We start from the raw sequence: 22,093 nt of genomic DNA, 5'->3' as shown, positions 1-22,093 counted from the left end.
TGAAATGTAAGGTAGATGGTGTTGTAGTAAGCTCCACTCTGCTGGAATGAATGTCCTAAGTGTTACAGTTTATGGGAAGGATGGGATTTATTTTCGGTTTACAGATCCAAGGGAAGTTTCATAATAGCTCGAGAGACTGGCCCCTTTCACAGATCCAAGCAGAGAGAGAGAGAAGAAAAAACAAAAAATAAAAAACAAGCAGCCAGCATCACAAGCAAGCAAGCAAGAATTTATAGTACAGGACTCCCGGATCTCACTCTACATACCTTAAGCTGGAATTCAGATTCGCCTGCAGTAACCCCTCCTCCCAGCAGGAGTCATCTAGGGGCTGAAGCTGTAAACTCTGAGTCTATGAGGAGACATACACTCAAACTATCACAGAGGAAATATTTGCAAGTGATATATCCAATAAGTAGGCAATCTAATTTAAAAATAAACCAATGAGAAATGATGAAGAGTGGAGTTTCAATGGGGAAAGCGTGGGGGGGGAGATTATGATGGGATATTGTTTACAGCTATGAAAGTTGTCAATAAAAAAATAAAAATACAAAACTACTTCTCTAAACATAAAATAAAAAAACGAACCAATGACATAAACATTCCATCAAAGGCTGAAGTAGTCTCACATGAAAAGATGTTTAAAAAGGAAGTTAAAATACCAGGTAGTGGGGCTGGAGAGATAGATTAGCATTTAAGTGCTTGCCTGTGAAGCCTAAGGACCAATTTGATAGAGGCTCGATTCCCCAAGACCCACATTATCCACATGCACAAGGTAGAACAAGCATCTGGAGTTTGTTTGCAGTGGCTGTAGGCCCTGGCACACCCATTTTCTCTCTCTCTCTCTTTCTCTCTCTGTCACTCTCAAATAAAATAAATAAAAATAAACAAACAAAAAGTACCAGGTGGTGGGCAGGATACAGAAAAATGGATCTATGATACATTACTGGGAAGAATGAACAATATTACATACATTATTCTTATTTTTCAAAAATTTGTCATGGTTTTATATTTGCAGAAAAACTGCAAAGATAGTATAAAATTTCTATATACTTTACTTTCCCCTAGTGTTGATATCTTACAAACCATACTATATATTTCAAAACTGAGCAAGTAGACATTGGTGTATTTTTATTTTTTTTATTTGAGAGAGAGAGAGAGAGAGAGAGAGAATTGGCATGCCAGGGTCTCAGCCACTGCAATCAAACTCCTGATGATTGTGCCACCTAGTAATCATGTGTGACTTGCGCTTGCCTCACCTTTATGCGTCCAGCCTATGTGGGATCTGGAGAGTCAAACATGGGTTCTTGGGTTTTGCAGGCAAGCACATTAACTGCTAAGCCATCTCTCCAGCCCTGGTGTATTATTTTTAACTATGTACCACATCAGTGTCTATAGCCATTCTGTTCACAATCACATGCTGGAAACAACCCAGAGATTTAAAATAAAACATATTTTTATTTATTCATTTATTTGCAAGCAGAGAGAAAGAGAGGGAGGGAGGGAGGGAGAATGGGGGCACCAGGGCCTACAACTGTTGTAAGCGAATTGCAGATGCATGCACCACTGTGCATCTGGCTTTATGTGGGTACTGGGGAATTGAACCCAGATCATTAGGTTTTGCAGGCAAAAGTGCCTTAACCACTGACCAATCTCTCCAGCCCTTTTTGTCTGTTTATTTTTTAAATATTATATTTATTCATTCAGTTATTGAGAGAGTGGGGGGGGGGAGGCAGCTAGAAAGAGAAAGGGCACACCATGGTTTCTAGTCACTGCTTACAAACTCAGATGCATGAGCCACCTTGTGCATCTGGCTTATGTGGGTCCTGGTGAATTGAACCTGGGTTCTTAGGTTTTTTGTTTTTATTTTTTGCCAAATGATAGTGCATTTTATTAATACATTTGTTAATGATGACAAAATATTTTACCATGTTCAAAACAATTCTTATTATTTCCATGTGAAGTTGGTACTGTCATGACTCCTGTTCAGATGAAGCAATAGCAGCTCAGAGCTTAGCCCAACTCACTCAGCTAGAGAGGGGTCCAGCCAGGACTTGAACCTGAATCTGTATGGCCCACTCCCTTTCACAGGAGCCCACTGAATTCAGGAATCATAGAGCTTCAGGTATCTGATGTGAGAATTATGTTTATTTACTCATACAAGTGCTACTTAGCATTAATCAAAGTGAATTGAAATTACTCTTGATTCCAGAGCACTTCAAAAACTTCAAGAGAGCTTGGGAGAGATGAACATACCAAGGCTAGGAATCTCTGTTCTCAAGATAGAAACATGCTGAGTACAATGAGACACTGAAATCTTTTCTTGCCCTTTCTTTAAGCATTTTCACACCACAGCACACCTGAATGCCTTCTAGGTTGGGAAGAGAGAATGTAGGGAGACCAGGATCTCTTTCTGTTTGCTCTACCTTTTTAAAAAAAAATTTAATATATATTTTTTAAAATTTATTTATTTGAGAGCGACAGACACAGAGAGAAAGACAGATAGAGGGAGAGAGAATGGGTGCGCCAGGGCTTCCAGCCTCTGCAAAGGAACTCCAGACATGTGCGCCCCCTTGTGCATCTGGCTAACGTGGGACCTGGGGAACCGAGCCTCGAACCGGGGTCCTTAGGCTTCACAGGCAAGCGCTTAACCGCTAAGCCATCTCTCAAGCCCTAATATTTTTTTATGAATTAGTTTTGTATTCAGCAAATACAGTCAGTATGGTACCATTATTAGGCTCATCTGTGACCTACCCCCTCCCCATTGGCCCCTCCTTGTTGATGTAAATGGGTCATACATTGTGGAGTTAGCCCACAGTTATGGGTAAGATAAATGTCTCTGCATATCATGACCCAACATGTGGCTCTGACATTCTTTCCGCCCCCTCTTCCGCAAAATTTCCCTGAGCCATGGTGGGTTCATTTTTGGTCTGCTTCAGTGCTGAGGTGTTGGGGGCCTCTGAGGCTCTGGCTCTCTGATTTGGTAGGAGTTGATTTTTCTCTGTGTTGGTCTTCTTCCCCCTTTGCTGGTATCCGGGTCATCAGGAAAACAGCATCCTTGCTTGTTTTGCCAGTTTTTCTTAGTTTCAGCCGGGGTTCTTAGGTTTTGCAAGCAAACACCTTAACCAACAGGCCATCTCTCCAGCCCTGCCTTTTAGTGCATATGTATATGTGTGCATATGGGTACATATGCATGTGTGTATGTGCGCAAACCTGTGGAGCCTAGAGGACAACCTCAGTTGTCATTCCTCAGGAATGCTGTCCTTTTTTGAGACAGGGTCTTTCCTTGGCCTGGAGCTTTCCCATTAGGCTAAATTGGCCAGCCAGCCCCAGAGATCTCCCCAGTGCTGGGATTACAAATATGTGCCACCACACTGGCATTTTTAGGTGGGTTTTGGGGATAGAACTCAGGTTTTCATGCTTGTGAGGTAAGCCCTTTACCCACTGAGCTATCTCCCCAGCCCTTTTAAGTGTTTAATAGGGAAATATAAATGATGGTCTATTAATACAGTAGGTTACTACTGTATAATCAAAAGGAACAAATTATTGATGCATGTGATGCCTTGGATGATTTTCTGTAGTGTTGTGTTGGGTGAAAGAAGACAATGTCAAATGATTGCATACTATATAGTTCTATTTATGTGACATTCTAGTATATGAGAAAAAGATAAGAATTCTGGTAAGAATAATTAAGGGTTAGGTGTAGTACCAGGTGTGAGGAAGGTTTTAGGAGTGGGGGTTGAGGAGTAGGGAAGCCCTTGTGGTTTGCTGCTGGTGGAAGTAACAGAATTCTGTGCACACATTTATATTCAGAGAACCATATGCATAGAAAGTTGCTTTTCTGCATGGTTGTTTACAAAATAATTACTTAAGATGTAAAAATGGTTGGGGATAGAATTAAATAGAGAGGAGTTCCATGTTTTGGCACTTGTATCTGGAGTTCTTTTGCAGTATCAGGATGTTTTGGTATGCCCATATACACTTTCTTTCTCCATCTCAATAAATAAATGAATGAATAAGTAAATAAATAAATGGCAAGAGGCCATGGTGCATACACATACACACACTCTTTCTCTCTCCTCTCTCTTAAATAAATAAGTCGAATATTTTTAGAACTAGTACAGTGATTCTCCTCATCATTTTCTTGTTCTCAAGTATAAAAATACACCTAGCCAAGCATGGTGTCCCACGCCTTTAATCCTAGCACTTGGAAGGTAGAGGTAAGAGGATTGCTATGATTTCCAGGCCAGCCTGAGACTACATAGTGAATTTCAGGTCAGCCTGGGCTACTGTGAGTCCCTACCCCTGAAGAATTAAATTCTCTTTGGTTTGGGGGTGAGGGAGAAGAGTGCCTCATTACCATTCCCAGAAATAAAGAAGATTGAAACATCTTCAAGTTAGTTTACTCTTTGATTGAATTATATCTCTACTGCTAACCAGAACTGATTGAAAAATAATATTCCTTACATGTACTGTTTTTGTGGCACAATGTCTTACATTTAGTCACCAGATTCCAGATATGCCAAGAGACAGGGACAACATAAACACAAAGCTGGGCTTTAGTGGTACACACCTTTAAACCTAGCATTCAGGGGTCAGAGGTAGGAGGATTGTTGCATCTTGTGTGTTGGAGGCCTGTCTGGGACTCCAGAGTGAGTGCCTGGTCAGCCTAGGCTACAGTGAGACCTTACCTCAAACACACCCACCCACTCAGCTCTAGATGTGGACATTACTGAAAACTGGAGTGATAATTTTTTTATCCCTCCTTTGTTTCTGATGAATGATGTGAGTTGTTATTCACATGTAGGGAGGACATAATTTTCTTCCTTACGTTTTTTTAGTTTTCTGTAGTCTAGCTGTGCTAATTCAGTATGGATTGCTGTTTGGCAGTCCACTCAGTCTGTTGAATTGGTAAATGCGTATGTTGCCCAACTTGGGAGTACCAGACAGGAATGTTTTATTTTTTAGCCCTGACCTGTTCTCACCTTGATGACATGGAAATAGATCTTTTGGCATAGTCACACTTCCTCAGGCTCTGTTTATTTTCTTTCAATCTACTTTCTCCCTGTTGTTCAAGTTGGATTGCTTCTATTGTTGTTTCATGGCAATCCTCCTACCTCTCTCTGCCTCCCAAGTACAGGGATTAAAGGCATGTGCCACCACACTCAGGTAGTTATACTTTTAAATTATTTTTTTTATGGCATGATCCAACTAGTTTTGTCTTAATTAAGAATAGTACTTTAGGCCAGGTGTGGTAGAGCATGCCTTTAATCATAGTAGGAGGATCACAGTGAGTTGGAGGGCACCCTGAGGCTACATAGTGAATTCCAGGTCAGCTTGAGCTAGAGGAGACCCTACCTTGAAAAACTAAAAACAAAAACAAACAAACAAAAAAAGAATAGTACTTTAAATATATTAAGCTTAGCGGGGCATGGTGGCATACATCTTTAAAACCAGTATTTGGGAGGTAGAGGTAGGAGGGTCCCTGTGAGTTTGAGGCCACCCTGAGATTATAGTTAATTCCAGGTCAGCCTGGACGGGAGTGAAACCCTATCTCCAAAAACCAATATATATATTTCTAAATTTTCTAAGTTAGATTGTATTAATTTCATGTGAGTGATCCAGGTTGATTCAATTGTCATTGTTTTCTTAATTTCAGGTTCCTTTTACAACTATATCAGAGACTGCATTAATCTCCTAAGAAATCACTAAATAATACTCTGAGACATTTAGAATGAACAAGGTAAGTTTAATATCTTAAATTACCTGGATTTTCAGTGTTTTCCTAATGTGGGCCTGTGCTGGGCCAGGAAAAGGTGGACACTAAGCACCTTCACTGTTACTTTGCTATGTGCCTGCTTGATAATTTGTTGTTTTTTTTTTAATTCTTTATTAACAACTTCTATACTTACAGACAATAAACCATGATATTTCCCTCCCCTCCCCATCCATTTTCCCCTTCACAATTCTGCTCTTATCATATCCTCTCCCCCTCTCCGTTAGTCTCTTTTATTTTGATGGCATCGTCTTTTTCTCCTATTATGAGGGTCTTGTGAAGACATTGCTAGGCAATGCGAGGTCATGGATATTAAGGCCAATTTCTGTCTGAATGGTTGCATTGTAAGGAGTGATACTCTACCTTTGTTTCTTCCATTTTTTCCACCACCTCTTCTGCAATAGACACTGAGCCTTGGAGGGTGTGATAAAGATGTCTCAGTGCTGAATACTCCTCTGTAACTTCTTCTCAGCACTATGTTGCCTTTTGGGTCATCGCAGTGGTCACCACCATCTGAAAAGAGAAGCTTCTTAAAAGTGAGAGTTGCCGGGTGTGGTGGCACATGCCTTTAATCCCAGCACTCGGGAGGCAGAGGTAGGAGGATCACCATGAGTTCAAGGCCACTCTGAGACTCCATAGTGAATTCCAGGTCAGCCTGGGCTAGAGTGAGGTCCTACCTCATAAAAACAAAGAAAAAAAGTGAGAGTGAAGCTGGGTGGTGCACGCCTTTAATCCCAGTACTCGGGAGGCAGAGGTAGGAGGATAGCTGTGAGTTTGAGGCTACCCTGAGACTACATAGTGAATTCCAGGTGAGCCTGAGCTAGAACAAGACCCTACCTTGAAAAAAAAGAAAGTGACAGTAGTGACCTGGACATGGTGGTGCACACCTTTAATCCTAGTGCTCAGGAGGCAGAGGTAGGAGGATCACTGTGAGTTCGAGGGCTGAGACTACATAGTGAATTAAAGGTCATGCTGGGCTAGAGTGAGACCCTACCTTGAAAAACCAAAAAGAAAGGGAGGGAGGGAGGGAGGGAGTGAGGGAGGGAGGGAGGGAGGGAATATCATAAATATATGAGTATGAATATTAAGTGTAGTGCTTTCAGGGCAGTTGGGTGAGAATAATATATGCATTTATACCCCTAAGGTACATGACCTTCTCTGCCATAGGCTTTTGATTATGTTTTCAGTACCAGGCATGTATTCCCTCCCATAGAGCGGGCCTCCAGTCTAATGAGAGGGCATTTGGTTTCCCCCAGAGCAGACATGCCACTATTGCAACTGTTTGGTCATTTGGCCTGTCTGGCCAAACTTGATGCTTCCAGTGTCCACTGTTTTCACCATGGATGACTTCTGTCTTCCAAAGGGCTGCATGCAGTGCACCTGCTGGGGTTTAATTTGCACTTGGATCAGGGAGCTTCTTGAGGATATTCTTAAAGATCTAGATCTTTTTCTTTCATTCTTCACTTTTTGGTTTTTTGAGGTAGGGTCTCATTCTAGCCCAGGCTGACATGGAATTCACTATGTAATTTCAGAGTGGCCTTGAACTCACTGTGATCCTCCTACCTCTGCCTCCCAAGTGCTGTGTTTGTTACTATGGTTCTGTAATGTAATATAATATAAGTTAAAATTAGGTTGATACCACCAGCCTTATTTTTTTCTGAAAATTGCTTTAGATATTCAAGGTTTTCTTGTGCTTCCAAGAACAAGGGATTTTTTTTTTTTTCCATTGTCTAGTGTCTTCTGCATTTTCTCACTTGAGTGTTTTCATTGTAGAGATCCTTTACTTCTTTGGTTAGGTTTATTCCAAGTTTGTTTTTTTTTTAATCAATTGTGAACGGGAATGATATTCTGATTTCATCCTTTGTGTTTGTTGTTAGCATATAGAAAGGCTACTGATTTCTGTGTGTTTATTTTGTATCCTGCTGCATGGTTATAGGTGTTTATCAGTTTGCTTGTAGAGTCTCTAAGGTCCTTTATATATAGAATCATGTCATATGCAGGTAATAACAATTTGATCTCTTCCTTTCCAATTTGTATCCCTTTTCTGGTATGGCTAAGAGTTCAAGTACTATATTAAATAAAAGTGGGGATACTTGACACCCTTGTCTTGTTCCTGATTTTAGTGGAAGAGCTTCAAGTTTTTCTCCATTTAGTATTATGTTGGCTATAGGTTTGTCATAAATAGTCTTTATTATGTTTACAAATGTTCCTTTTATTCCTAGTCTCTATAGGACTTTTCTCATGAAAGGATGATTTTGTGAAATGCTTTTTCTGCATCTAATGAGAGTATCATAGGATTTTTGCCCTAAAGTCCATTTATATAATGTACTACATTTATCGATTTGCGTATGTTGAACCATCCTTGCAAGTCTGGTATAAAGCTTACTTGGTCCAAGTGAATAATATTTTTGTATTCTGTTATCTTTGTCTGCTTTGGGTATAATGGTGATGCTGGCTTCATAGAACAATTTGGTAGGATTCCGCCCTTTTCTATTTTATGGAAAAGTTTGAGAAGCATTGGATTTTGTTCTTCCATGAAGGTCTGGTAAAAATCACCAGTAAGTCCATCTGTTTTTTAGTTGGGAGATTTTTTTTTTTTTAACTGCTTGACTCTCCATACTTGTTATAGGTCTATTTAAGTGGTTAATTTCACTTGACTTAATTTAGTTAGGTCATATAAATCAAGGAAATCACCCATTTCATTCAAATTTTCAAACTGAGTGGAGTGTATGGTCTTATATAGTATGTCTTAATGATTTTTTGAATTTTTTATAAGTTTTTTTGAATTTCTCTTGTACTTGTTGTGATACTGCCCTTTTCATCTCTAATTTTATTGATTTGTGTCTCTTCTCTCTTTCTTTGGTCAGATTTGCTAAGGGTTTATCAATTTATTTATCCTTTTAAAGAAACAACTCTTTGTTTCATTGATTCTTTGGTTTTTTTTTTCTTTTTTTGCTTGTTTGTATTTCATTAATTTCTGCCCTAATCTTCTTCTTATTTAAATTTCTTCTCATTTACTGATTTTTGGTTTACTTTGTTCTTCTTTTTCCAAGGCTTGAAGGTGAAGCATTAAGTTGTTTATTTGCAGCCTTTCTATAAAACTTTTCTTTCCCTTCCCTTCCCTTCCCTTCCCTTCCCTTCCCTTCCCTTCCCTTCCCTTCCCTTCCCTTCCCTTCCCTTCCCTTCCCTCCCCTCCCCTCCCCTCCCCTCCCCTCCCCTCCCCTCCCCTCCCCTCCCCTCCCCTCCCCTCCCCTCCCCTCCCCTCCCCTCCCCTCCCCTCCCCTCCTCCTCCTCCCCCTCCCCCTCCCCCTCTCCCTTTCCCTTTCCCTTGAAATTTACTATGTTGTCTCAGGGTGGCCTTGAATTCATGGTGATCCTCCTACCTCTGCCTCCCAAGTGCTGGGATTAAAGGTGTGTGCCATCACGCCTGGCTAATTTCTTAGTATAGGCACTTAAAGCTATAATTTTCTCTCTTAGGACTGCCTTCCTTGTGTCCCAAAGGTTTTGGTATAATTTGTTCTCATTATCATTTGATTCTATGAATTTTGTGATTTCCTTAGTTTCTTCATTGACCCATTCATCATTTAGTAGTGTATTGTATAGTTTCCATGATTTTTGTGTATGCTTTGTAGCCTTTCTTACTATTGATTTGTAGTTTGATCCCATTGTGATCAGATAGAGTGCAAGGAATTATTTCAGTTTTCCTGTATTTGTTAAGATTTTCTTTGTGTCCCAATATATGGTCTATTTTAGAGAATGTTCAATGTGCAGCTGAAAATAATATGTGTTCTACAGCATTTGAGTGAAATGTCTTATATGTATCTGTTAGGTCCATTTGTTTTATGACCTGTTTTATCCAGATGCATCTGTGTTTATTTTTTGCCTGGATGACCTGTCAATTGAAGAGAGTGAGGTGTTGAAGTCACCCACTACAGCTGTGTTTGGTGTTATCTGTGATATTAGTTCTAATAGCATTTGTTTGATGGAATTGGGAGCCCCTGTGTTAGGTGCATATATGTTTAGGATTGTAATGTCCTCCTGTTGGAGTGTGTCTTTAATCAATATAAGGTGACCTTTCTTATCTTTCTGTTGTTCTGAAGTCCTCCCTGTGAGATATTAGGATAGCAACCCCTGCTTGTTTTCTAAGCCCATTTGCTTGAAACACTGCTTTCCAGCCTTTCACCCTAAAATAGTTTCCATTCTTTGTAGAAAAGTGAGTTTCTTGGAGGCAGCAAATGGAAGGGTCTTCAAACCTATGTCTTTTGCTTGGGGCATTGAGGTTGTTGATATTAAGAGTTATTATTGAAAGGTGTGTATTTATTTTTGCCATTTTTCTTGTTTTGTTGTTCTTCCAGTTTCACCTTTGCTTTCTTGTATTGACTAGTGTTTGAATATGGTCTGTTTTTCCAGGTTCCTTATATGTATCCTTTTATTTCTCTTCAGCATAGAGGATCCTTTCAAGTATTTTCTGTAGTGCTGGTTTTGTCTTCAAATATTCCTTTAGCCTGCTTTAGTTATGGAATGTCTTTATTCCTCAGTCTACTTGATTGAATAGCTTTGCAGGGAAAGTAACGTTGGTTGACAGTTGTTATCTTTCAGAACTTGGAATACTTCATTCCACACCCTTCTGGCTTTCAAAGTCTGTGTTCAGTAATCTGCTATGATCCTGATGGACTTGCCTTTGTATGTGATTTGATTTTTCTCTCTAACTGTTTTCAATATATTTTCTTTGGTTTGTATGTTTGATAGTTTAATTATAATATGGTGAGGAGAGGTTCTTTCCAGGTTTTGTCTGGTTGGTTTTCTAAAAGATTCCATGTCTGCATTGGCATCTCTTTCCCTATTTGGGGGAAGTTTTCTTCTGTGATTTTGTTGAAAATGCCTACTATGCCTTTGGAATAAAATTCTTCTCCTTCTTCTATACCCTGAATGCCTGCTTATGTTTAATCTTTTCTTTTTTTAAAAAAAAAATTTTATTAGCATTTTCCATGATTATAAAAAAAATCCCATGTTAATTCCCTCACCCCCTTTCTCCTTTGAAATTCCATTATCCATCATATTACCTCCCCATCACAATCATTGTACTTACATATATACAATATCAACCAATTAAGTACCCTCCTCCCTTCCTTTCTCTTCCCTTTATGTCTCCTTTTTAACTTACTGGCCTCTGCTATTAAGTATTTTCATTCTCATGCAGAAGCCCAGTCATCTGTAGCTAGGATCCACATATGAGAGAGAACATATGGCGCTTGGCTTTCTGGGCCTGGGTTACCTCACTTAGTGTAATCCTTTCCAGGTCCATCCATTTTTCTGCAAATTTTATAACTTCATTTGTCATTACTGCTGAGTAGAACTCCATTGTGTAAATGTGCCACATCTTCATTATCCACTCATCAGTTGAGGGACATCTAGGCTGGTTCCATTTCCCAGCTATTATAAATTGAGCACGTACTTCTAAGGAAATGAGATGATTCCTTTGGATGTATGCCTAGGAGTGCTATAGCTGGGTCATATGGTAGATCAATCTTTAGCTGTTTTAGGAACCTCCACACTGATTTCCACAATGGCTGGATCAGATTGCATTCCCACTAGCAGTATAAAAGGGTTCCTCTTTTTCCACATCCCCGCCAACATTTATGATCATTTGTTTTCATGATGGTGGCCAATCTGACAGGAGTGAGATGGAATCTCAATGTAGTTTTAATCTGCATTTCCCTGATGGCTAGTGACGTGGAACATTTTTTTAGATGCTTATATGCCATTTTTATATCTTTCTTTGAGAATGCTCTATTTAGCTCCATAGCCCATTTTTTGATTGGCTTGTTTGATTCCTTATTATTTAACTTTTTGAGTTCTTTGTATATCCTAGATATTAATCCTCTATCAGATATATAGCTGGTGAAGATTTTTTCCCATTCTGTAGGTTGCCTCTTTGCTTTTTTCACTGTGTCCTATGCAGAGCAAAATCGTTGCAATTTCATGAGGTCCCAGTGATTAATATGTGGTTTTATTGCCTGAGCAATTGGGGTTGTATTCAGAGAGTCTTTGCCAAGACCAATATGTCGAAGGGTTTCCCCTACTTTTTCTCTAGCAGTTTCAGAGTTTCAGGTCTGATATTAAGGTCTTTAATCCATTTGGACTTAATTCTTGTGTATGGAGAGAGAGAAGAATCTATTTTCATCCTTCTGCAGATATATATCCAGTTTTCCCAACACCATTTGCTGAAGAGGCTGTCTTTTCTCCAATGAGTATTTGGGGCATTTTTATCGAATATCAGGTGGCTATAGGTACTTGGGCTTACATCTGGGTCCTCTATTCTGTTCCACTGATCTCCCTGTCTGTTTTTGTACCAGTAACACGCTGTTTTTGTTACTATGGCTCTGTAGTATAGGTTAAAATCAGGTATGGTGATACCACCAGCCTTATTTTTGTTGCTCAGTATTATTTTAGATATTCGAGGTTTTTTGTGATTCCAAATGAAATTTTGGATTTTTTTTTCTATTTCCATGAAGAATGCTTTTGGAATTTTGATAGGAATTGCATTAAATGCGTAGATTGCTTTTGGTAAGATTGCCATTTTCACTATATTGATCTTCCAATCTAGGAACAGGGGACGTTTCTCCACTTTCTAGTGTCTTCTGCAATTTCTCGCTTGAGTGTTTTAAAGTTCTCATTGTAGAGATTCTTTACTTCCTGGGTTAGGTTTATTGCAAGGTACTTTATTTTTTTTTAATGCAACTGTGAATGAGAGCGATTCTCTGATTTTATCCTCTGTGTGTTTGTTGTTAGCATTTATGAAGGCTACTGATTTCTGTGTATTTATTTTGTTTCCTGTTACATGGCTGTAGGTTTTGATCAGCTCTAACAGTTTGCTAGTAGAGTTTTTAGGGTCCGTTATGTATAGAATCATGTCATCTGCAAATAATGATAACTTGATCTCTTCCTTTCCAATTTGTATCCCTTTTATGTGTGTCTCTTGCTTTACTGCTATGGCTAAGACTCCCAGAACTATATTAAATAAAAGTGGGGACAGTGGACACCCTTGTCTTGTTCCTGATTTTAGTGGAAAACCTTCCAGTTTTTCCCCATTTAGTAATATGTTGGCTGTAGGCTTGTCATAAATAGCTTTTATTATATTGAGATATATTCCTTCTATTCCCAGTCTCTGTAGGACTTTTAACATGAAGGGATGTTGGATTTTGTCAAATGATTTCTCTGAATCCAATGAGATGATCATGTGATTTTTGTCCTTAAACCCGTTTATATATATTACATTTATACATTTGCGTATATTGAACCATCCCTGCATCTCTGGGATAAAGCCTATTTGGTCAGGGTGAATGATCTTTTTGATATACTCTTGTATTCTGTTTGCCAATATTTTGTTGATAATTTTTGCATCTATGTTCATGAGGGAGATTGGTCTGTAATTTTCTTTTTTTTGTTCTATCTTTGCTTGGTTTTGGTATCAGGGTGATGCTGGCCTCATAGAAGGAGTTTGGTAGAAATCCTTCTTTTTTATTTCCTGGAAAAGCTTAAGAAGCAATGGTGTTAGCTCTTCCTTAAAGGTCTGCTAAAATTCAGCAGTGAATCCATCAGGGCCTGGGCTTTTTTTAGTTGGGAGATTATTGAAAACTGTTCGGATCTCCATGTTTGTTATAGGTCTATTTAAGTGATTAATCTCATCTTGATTGAATTAAGTAGGTCATATAAATCAAGGAAAGCATCCATTTCTTTCAGATTTTCATACTTTGGAGTATATGCTTTTATAGTATGTCCCTATGATTTTTTAAATTTCTCTGGAATCTGTTGTGATGTTACCTAGTTCATCTCTGATTTTATTAATTTGTGTCTCTTCTCTCTTTCTTTTGGTCAGATTTGCTAAGGGTTTATCAATCTTGTTTATCCTTTCAAAGAACCAACTCTTTGTTTCATTAATTCTTTGGATTGTTCTTTTGGTTTCTATTTCATTAATTTCTGCCCTAATCTTTATTATTTCTTCCTGCTCACTGATTTTTGGTTTGCCTTGTTCTTTTTCCAAGGCTTTAAGGTGAAGCATTAGGTCGTTTACTGACGACCTTTCTAATTTCTAAATATAGGCACTTAAGGCTATAAATTTACCTCTTAGAACTGCCTTCATTGTGTCCCAGAGATTTTGATATGTTGTGTTCTCATTATCGATTGACTCTATAAACTTTTGATTTCCTTCTTGATTTCTTCATTCCCCATTCATCATTTAGTAGTGTATTGTTTAGTTTCCATGATTTTGTGTATGCTCTATAGCCTTTCTTGCTACTGATTTGTAGTTTAATTCCATTGTGGTCAGATAGAATGCAAGGAATTATTTCAATTTTCCTGGATTTGTTAAGATTTGCTTTGTGTCCTAATATATGGTCTATTTTAGAGAATGTTCCATGTGCTGCTGAAAAGAATGTATATTCTGCAGCCTTTGGATGAAATGTCCTGTATATATCTGTTAGGTCCATTCCTTCTATGACCTCATTTAGTCCAGATGCCTCTCTGTTTATTCTTTCCCTGGATGACCTGTCAATTGATGAGAGTGGGGTGTTAAAGTCACCCACCACCACTGTGTTTGGTGATATCTGTGACCTTAGTTCTAATATTTTTGTTTGATGAATTTGGGAGCCCCCATGTTAGGTGCATATATGTTTAGGATTGTAATGTCCTCCTGTTGGAGTGTGCCTTTAATCAATATAAAGTGACCTTCCTTATCTTTCTTGACTAACGTTGGACTAAAGTCTACCTTGTCAGATATTAGGATAGCAACCCCTGCTTGTTTTCTGGGCACATTTGCTTGAAACACCATCTTCTAACTTTTTACCCTAAGATAATGTCTATCCTTTTTAGAAAGGTGAGTTTCTTGGAGACAACAAATTGTAGGATCCTGCTTTTTAACCCAGTCTGCAAACCTATGTCTTTTCATTGGGGCATTGAGGCTGTTGATATTAAGAGATATTATTGAAAGGTGTGTATTTATGTTTGCCTTTTTTTTTTTTTTTTGTTTGTGGTTCCAGTTCTACCTGTGCTCTCTTGTGTTAACTAGTATTTGAGTATTGCTTGTTTTTTCTAGGTTCCTTATATGTGTGCTTTTCCTATTCTGCAGCATGGAGGATTCTATCAAGTATTTTCTGTAGAGCTGGTTTTGTCTTCAAATACTCCGTTAACCTGCTTTTTTCATGGAATGTCCTTGTTTCTCCATCTATTTGAATGGATAACTTTGCAGGATAAAGTGTCCTTGGTTGACAGTTGTTATCTTTCAGAATTTGGAATATATCACTCCAAGCCCATCTGGCTTTAAAAGTTTGTGTTGAATAATCTGCTGTAATCCTGATGGGTTTGCTTTTGTAGATAACTTAATTTTTCTCTCTAACTGCTTTCAATATTTTTTCTTTGGTGTGTGTGTTTGGAAGTTTGATTATAATATGGGGAGGAGAGGTTCTTTCCAGGTTTTTTCTGGCTGGGGTTCTAAAACGGCTTCCTGTATCTGCATTGGCACCTCTTTCCCAATTTGGGGGAAAATTTCTTCTGTGATTTTGTTGAAGATGCCTACTATGCCTTTGGAGTGGAATACTTCTCCTTCTAATATGCCCTGAATTCTTATATTTGATCTTTTCATAATGTCCCGAATATCTTGAAATTCCCACTCATACTTTTCTATAAGTTTGTCTTTCTCTTTGTTGGACTGTGTTAGATCTGCCATCTGGTCTTCTAGCTTAGATATTCTGTCCTCTCCTTCATCCATTCTACTGGTGAGATTTTCTACAGAGTTTTTTATTTCATTAACTTTGTTCTTCATTGCTAGTAATTCTGACTGGTTTTTCTTTATTATTTCCACTTCCTTATTTATGTCTTGTATTGCCTTCTTTATTTCATGAAATTTGTGTCCTGTATCTTCTCTGATTCCTTTGATTTCCTCTTTAAGTTCCTCTTTGACTCCTTTGATTTGTTCTCTGACTTCTTTGAACATATTTATAATCATTCTTTTGAAATCTTTCGCAGGCATTACCTCCTACTCATTCTCACTGGAGGTCATTTCTGATGCATTAGTACTTTTAGGTGGGTTTATATCGTCTTGCTTTTTAGTGTTTCTTGTGTTATAATATATATATTTTTGCATCTTGGATTAAGTTAATGCTTGGATTTTCTAGCTAGCTGGGTATTCTTAGCTGTATCAATTGATTTGATGTAATATATTTTCAGGGTAGGAGCTTAAGGTGTTAGGTGTGGCTCTTAAGACTCTCAGAGTATACAAAGGTGCTCCTAGGGGTTGAGTTTCCCTGCTATGGGAGTATTCAAGTAGGCTGTGTGGAATAAAATACAGGTAGATTCTAAAAGTTAACTAAACACTGTACCCATTCAATGAAAAACAGCCCCAAGTATGTATGCCAGAGTAGTTATTATAACGACCAGATCCTCTATCAACAAAGAGGTTAAGATTTCTGGTCTGTTGAGGGATCCATGTCAGCTTGCGACCATGTGATACCCTTCCCTGCTGCAATCCCAGTTACCTTGGATGATTTTGGTCTCAGTCAAGTTGCTTCTGGTCGTCAGGCTGCTGTTCTGATTTCTGGAGCTGGGTACTGGCTTTTCCTGCGGGGCAAACCGAGCCTGGCAACAGTGGCCCTCCAGATCAGCACCCCCACTGTTGGAACTGCTGCTGCTAAAGCTGCCTCTGCTGGGTCTGTCAGCAGCTGCAGCTGTTGCTGCTGTGCCCACCACTGCTGCTGCCTCTGCTGCTGCCTCTGCCGCTGCTGCCACTGAAGTTGCTGCTGCTGGGTCAGCAGCTGCCACCGCTCCTGGGTCTGCTGCTGCTGGGGCCTCTGTTACTGGTGCCGGAGCCACTTATGTTGCTACCGGTCTCTGCTTCTGCTTGGGTCCCTCTGTCGGCTCAAGTTGGCGTGGCCGGTCCTGGGACCACTGCTCTGTTCACTAGAGCTGTGCTCAGGTATTGGGGGAGGGAAGGGAGCCGCAGCTGCTCTGGTTCTCTTGCTGCTCCATGTGTTCTTCTACCTCGCGGTCTGCTCCTCCGTTGCTCACTGCTGTTCTGCCTTCACATTTCCTGATTTGCGGAGAGCGCTGGTGTGAGGGGAAGCTCCCGCACCTGGCTTTTCCTGCGCTCGAGCCAAGCCTGGCGGCTTTCTGCTTCGCCGCCACTGCCATGGTTGGCAGAGCTGCCAGGGCCGCTGTTGATGGCCGTGCGGGCTCTAGATGCTCTGGATCTCTTCTATTTCTCCGTTGCTGCTTCAATTTCCTATACACCTCACTTTTTAGTAAAAGTGTGTATTTTGCTGAGGTTTTTTTAATCTTTTCCCCCCATGCTGCTTTGTCGTGGTACCTACGCCGCCATCTTAACCAGAAGTCCTAGTTCTTCATGTTTAATCTTTTCATAGTGTCCTGAGTATCTTGAAATTCCCATTCATACTTTCCTATTAGTTTGTCTCTCTCTTTGTTGGACTATATTATATCTGCAACCTGTTCTTCTGGTTAGATATTCTCTCTTTCATCCATTCTACTGGTGACATTTTCTACACAGCTTTTAATTTCACTTACTGTGTTCTTCATTGCTACTATTTATGACCAGTTTTTCTTTATTGTTTCTATTTCCTTATTTATGTCTTGTGTTGACCACCTTATTTCATTAGATTGGTTTCCTTTGTCTTTGTTGATCTCTTTGATGTCCTCTTTGATTTCTTTGAACATGTTTATAATCATTTTTTTGAAATGTTTTTCAGGCATTTCCTCTAAATCAGTCTCACTGGAGGTCATTTCTGATGCATTAGTACTTTTTGGTGGATTTATATTGTCTTGATTTTTTGTCTTTCTTGTATTATAATGTAGAGATTTTTGCATCTTAGATTAATTTAATGCTTAGGTTTTCTAATTATCTGCAGTATGGTTAGATGTATCAATCAATTTGATGTTATATGTCTTCGGTGTAGGAGATTAAGTTAGCAGATGTGGCTCTTCACACTCTCATAGTACCCACAAAGGTGACCCTAGGTATTGGGTTTTCCTGCTATGAGAATAATCAAGTAGGCTGAGTGGAACAAAATACAGGCTAAATTTAAAATTTAACTAAAGTTAACAGTGTACAGATTCAATGGAAAATAGTACCGAGTATTTATGAAAGAGTAGGTATTATCACCACCAGATCCTCTAACAAAGTCAGTCCCTAAGGATGTTTTTTTTTGCTCCACACCCTTAATCCTGTCAACTGGGAGGGTACAATTTCTTGTCTGCAGGGGGTTCTAAGATTTTCTTGATACTGAGTGAGACCCTGCCCTAATGATTGACAGAAGAAATAAATGCACTAAATTAGGAAGTAACAAATGACAAGCCCAAAATATAGCTTATTTAAGAATGGCAAATCAGACCATCCATCATATTTAACATATAATTTATTCTGACATGGAATATTCAATTAGCACTTACAGTGCACGCCTATATACCAGGCTTTAAATTTTTTATTTTGTTTTATTTTATAGAAAGAGGATGAGAGAGTGAGAGAGAAAGAAAGAAAGAAAGAATTAATGGGCACACCAGGGCCTCCAGCCACTGTAGACGAACTCCAGATGCATGTACTCCTTTGTGCATCTGGCTAACATGGGTTCTGTGGAATCAAACCTGGGTCCTTTGGCTTTGCAGGGAAATGCCTTAATGGCTAAGCCATCCCTCCAGCTCTATACCAGGCTTTTTTGACAGGTACTAACCTGGTGTAATCTCAGCTACCCTTTAGAGTGGCTTTGGTCTCAGCTATACTGCACACTCGCTTGGGTCCCTCTTTGCTGTGCACTGGGCTCAGGTACGCTGGCTGGGTCTGTAGGTCACTGTTCTTATTGCCTGTCCTAGGTGCTGTGTAGGTGAGCTCCCTTACCCAGGTCTCATTGTGCTTGTTGGCGCTTGTGCTGGTGGTGGGGGAGTGGAAATGGATGGTGGCTGAAGTTCTTCCGCTAGTCCTCATGATCCTTGTCCTCATGAGCTGCTCCCTTGTTCCCTGTTGTCTTCCATTCACATTTCCTGAGTTTGTTAGAAAGTCAATGTGAGTGGAGAATCCCCTCACCTCTTTTTCCTGTGTCTCAGGCCGAGCCTGATGGCTTTGGCCATAGGACCTGGTGCCTGTGCTGCTGGAGCCGTTTCTACCTGCTTTTGTGGGCTGTAGATGCTCTGGATCTCTCCTACTTCTCTGCTGTGGTTGATAATTTATTATTATATATATGTATTATATATATTTATATATTATGTTATATATATTTATATATTATATATAATTTATTATTATATTATGTATTTATTATAAGCTTGGATTTCACTTATTAGGCTTGACTCTGACCATTGAGCCCCTGGGATCCTCTTGCCTCTAACTCCTCAGCACTGGGGTTGCAAATACACATGGCCATGCCCAGTGGTTTTACATGTACATTAGATACTGAATCCTTGTGCTTCTAAGGTTAGCATTTTACAGACTGTCTACCCAACCCCAAAGGTGTAGATCTTTTCACATTCATTCATACATGTGTGAACATCTCACAAGTCTGAACTATCTCAATACTTGTATAGACCTCAGACCATGAAGAACCCTGTAGCTTTGTTACTTTCTGAAATATTACATGTCTTTGAATTAGTGGCTTGTGTTCATATTTTACAATGAAGAAATTGCTGCTCAAAGAAGTATGTACCTTTAGTAACATAGCTGTCAAATTTGAGGCCAGGATAAAAGATTTTTCTAAATTCTGATAACTCTTAGAGGACATCGTTTTTTTAACTTGTCAGTTGTGAACTTTGCTATATGAACATATTGGTCATATTTCCATCAGGTTATACTCATATCTTCTACTTAGGGCCCTCCTCAGTGGGTGTTTTGTTATTCATTGCAGGGGAGGGGGCAGTCATGAATGCACCAGTCACTTTCTGTGGGGGAAACATTGCTTTAGGATACTCTTTCCCATCCTGTAGCTCTCTTACAATCTTTCTGCCCCCTCTTCCACAATGTTTCTTTTTTAAAAATGATTTTGCTGGGCGTGGTGGTGCATGCCTATGATCCCCGCACTCAGGAGGCAGAGGTAGGAGGACTGCTTTGAGTTTGAGGCCAGCCTGAGACTACATAGTGAATTCTAGGTCAGCCTGAGCTCTAGAGTGAGACCTTACCTCGAAAAGCCACAAAAAAAAACAAAACAAAACAAGATTTTATTTATTTCAGAGAAAGATAAAATGGGTGCCCCAGGGCCTCCAGCTGCTACAAATGAACTCCAGGCATATGTACCACCTTATGAATCTGGCTAATATTGGTGCTGGGGAGTTGAACTGGGTCCTTCACTGGCAAATGCCTTAACCACTAAGCCATCTCTCCAGCCCTTCCACAATGTTTCTGAGCCTTGAAGGGTAGGTTATGTCTCCTTTAGTGTTAAGCTCTCTGCAACCTCTGGTTTTCTACTTTTGAAGAGTTTCAGGTCTCCTTAGTGTCTGCCACATTTCCCTGGAAGAGGTTTTCAGGCTAACAGTGAGAGCGGCACTCTTGTTTAAATAAATTTAATCCACCTCTTCCTCTATGTCTCCTGGCAGATGTGAGAGAGGTGACTTATTTCTGAATGCTAGGCAGTCACCTTTCTCTTGTCATACTGATAGATCTTGGGTCTACCCAGTGTTTGCTGCCATATAACCTCTCACTCTTGGCCTGGCAGGCCTCTCTGTTCCTTCCCAAGTAGAGACTCCCTCCCTGCCTGATCACACTCCACAGCCTGAGCATTTAGTAAGTCAGGCCTTTCAGAGTCCAGCCCAGACATACTTGGAAACTACACACACAAAGAGGAGCCTGTAAAGAGTCAAGTGCATCCAGTGTAAACCTGTAGATAGAGTGCCATCCTACACCCCCCTCCATCAAGGCTGACCAGCCCATTCAACACAGTCTGCACAGAGCTGCTGTTGCTATATTCTTAGTTGAACAGGTCTATCTTGAGATGGGCAAACCTCAACACAAAGCAAATAATGCAGGAAATCAAGGCAACATATTCCTAGCATATACATATACGCAATCTCTTCCAAGATCTAGACCTGTAAGCATGAGCTATTATGCCAATTTTTAATTTTTTTTATTTTTATTTTTTTCGAGGTAGGGTCTCACTCTGGTCCAGGCTGATCTGGAATTCACTCTGTAGTCTCAGGGTGGCCTTGAACTCTCGGCGATCCTCCTACCTCTGCCTCCCGAGTGCTGGGATTAAAGGCATGCGCCACCACGCCTGGCTCAATTTTTAATATTTTTTAATGTATGTGTTTGAGTGTGTATATTCATTTGTATATAGGCACATGTGTACATATGTGTGTAGAGAACAGAGGTTGACAATGGATCTTTTCTCTGAATCACTCTCGACTTTATTTTGAGACCGGGTCTCATTAAACCCAGAGCTTGCTAATTTAACTAGCTAGCAAGTCTTAAGGATCCTCCTATCTCTGCCTCCTCAGTGCCTTGATTACAGATGTGCACCTCCACACATGATTTTTATGTGGATGCTGGGGATCCATACTTAGGTTCTCACGCTTGCCTAGCAAGCACTTTACCAACTGAGTTGTCTCCCATACCCTCAACCTACATGGGTTCTGGGAATTCAATTCAGGTCCTGCTGCTTGCAAGGAAAACACTTTATGATGAATTACCTTCCCAGCCTGTGCTGTCACAATTTTTATAAACACTATGTAGTAATCTTTTCTTTTGAAAATAAGTTATTAGTTTTGATAACACTTATTTAATTTTTTTCTAGTAATTGATTTTAATGTTTACCTTTATTATGTATAAGATCCCCAGGTAGATATGCATTTAGGTCTGTACAAATATTCCTTTGATCTAAACCTCAATATCCACGTAATTCTCACTGTTTTGGTGTTATAACTTAAATGTCTTGTTATTAAAACAATTTTTTTTTGGGGGGGGGGGGTTCTGAGGTAGGTCTCACTCTAGCTCAGGCTGACCTGGAATTCACTATGTAGTCTCAGAGTGGCCTCGAACTCACAGCCATCCTTCTACCTCTGCCTCCCTATGCTGGGATTGAAGGCGTACTCCCCATGCCTGGCAGTGTTTTGTTGTTGTTGGTTGTTTGTTTTGAGGTAAGGTCTTGCTGTAGTCCAGGCTGAACCTGGAATTCACTAGGTAGTCTCAGGGTGGCCCCGAATCAGAGATTTAAAAAAAATCTTGGTGTTCAGGCATAGTGGTACATGTCTTTAATCCCAACATTTGGGAGGCAGATGTAGGAGAATTTCCATGAATTCAAGGCCACCCTAAGACCAGAGAATGAATTCCAGGTAAGT

The 22,093-nt window shown here is 39.7% G+C and overlaps 1 protein-coding gene across 5 annotated transcripts in view; it reads left to right on the top strand.

The window, feature by feature from the left end:
- Ncoa1 (nuclear receptor coactivator 1) overlaps positions 1-22,093 on the top strand; it is a 252,169-nt gene that overhangs the window by 41,286 nt on the left and 188,790 nt on the right. For all 5 annotated transcript variants that reach the window (XM_045148792.1, XM_045148791.1, XM_045148790.1 and 2 more), the window contains exon 2: positions 5,657-5,740. The gene's annotated coding sequence lies outside the window, so the exon portion shown is untranslated. The remainder of the gene's footprint in view (positions 1-5,656; positions 5,741-22,093) is intronic.

Source organism: Jaculus jaculus, chromosome 5 (genome assembly GCF_020740685.1).
Source record: "Jaculus jaculus isolate mJacJac1 chromosome 5, mJacJac1.mat.Y.cur, whole genome shotgun sequence".
Lineage (NCBI taxonomy): Eukaryota > Metazoa > Chordata > Mammalia > Rodentia > Dipodidae > Jaculus > Jaculus jaculus.
The sequence above is the reverse complement of the archived record's forward strand: the minus strand, read 5'-3'. Positions and strand labels throughout refer to the sequence as shown.